Genomic DNA, 1,144 nt, shown 5'->3' with positions numbered 1-1,144 from the left:
GGCTGCTCTTGCCTATAATGCAGTTAAACCTTGCGCTTCTACCCAGCGCCGTCGCATTATTAACCTTTCCACCGCTGTTCAGTTCTCAGTTCTCAGCTTTCAGTCAGAACTCCATCATTCCTGAGTCTGTGGGCAATACAGAGGAGCTTAGCTCATGGTTTCACTCCACCTGCCAAACCATTTTAGACACTGTGGCTACATTAAATCCAGGCAACCTAAAACTAAATCTGAGCCCTGACTAAACAACATGTCTCATGCTGTCAGACGTGAGTGCCGTGGAACTGAGCGCAAGTGGAAGAAGGATAAACTGCAGGTGTCTTTTCAAATGTTAAGGAACTATTGGCGTCATTATCAGGAAACTGTGAAAAATGCTAAAAGTAAACATTTATCAGATACTATCTTGTCAAACTGTCACAAATCTTGTGTTTCGTTTAACACTATTGACTCACTTCTAAATACCCTGCAGAGTGCCTGCATGGAGGCGTCCACTGCCATGTGTGAAAACCTCCTTCACTTCTTTATTGAAAAAGTCACTTTAATTAGGGCTCAACTCTCACCTTCAGCTTGTGACCCCTCAATCTCTGTCCCCTGCTCTGCTGTTTTTGACCATGAAAAAATGTATCACGTGTTTGAAGCAGTGGGTGGGCATCAGGGGCATAGCACTGGAGAGGTTCAAATCGTACTTGACTGACCGAACTTTGTGTGTTAGCCTTGGTGACTGTGTATACTCCACTGCTCCTCTCTCGTGTGGGGTCCCTCATGGCTCAGTTCTTGGCCCTCTCCTTTTCTCTCTCTATTTACTCCCACTTGATTCAATACTTAGGAAGCATGGAATTTTATTCCACTGTTACATCAGATTTATGTGCCTCTTAAAAAGAAAGATGTATACTCCGTCAGATTGCTACTTATGTGTCTCAATGACATAAAGGCCTGGATGGTTCTGAACTTTTTAAATTTTAATGATGAAAAGACGGAAGTGACAGTTTTTGGTGGCACCACTGGGGCTCTCCCTGTAGATCTGGGTTCATTGGTACATCATGTTAAACCTTGTATCAAAAACATAGGCGTTAAAGTGGACATGGAGCTTAAGTTTGACAGTCAGATCAAGGCTGTTGTTAAATCAAGTTTCTTCCACTTGAGGCAG

Source organism: Etheostoma spectabile, chromosome 4 (assembly GCF_008692095.1).
Source record: "Etheostoma spectabile isolate EspeVRDwgs_2016 chromosome 4, UIUC_Espe_1.0, whole genome shotgun sequence".
In the NCBI taxonomy this organism is placed as follows: domain Eukaryota; kingdom Metazoa; phylum Chordata; class Actinopteri; order Perciformes; family Percidae; genus Etheostoma; species Etheostoma spectabile.
Note: the sequence above shows the minus strand (reverse complement) of the source record.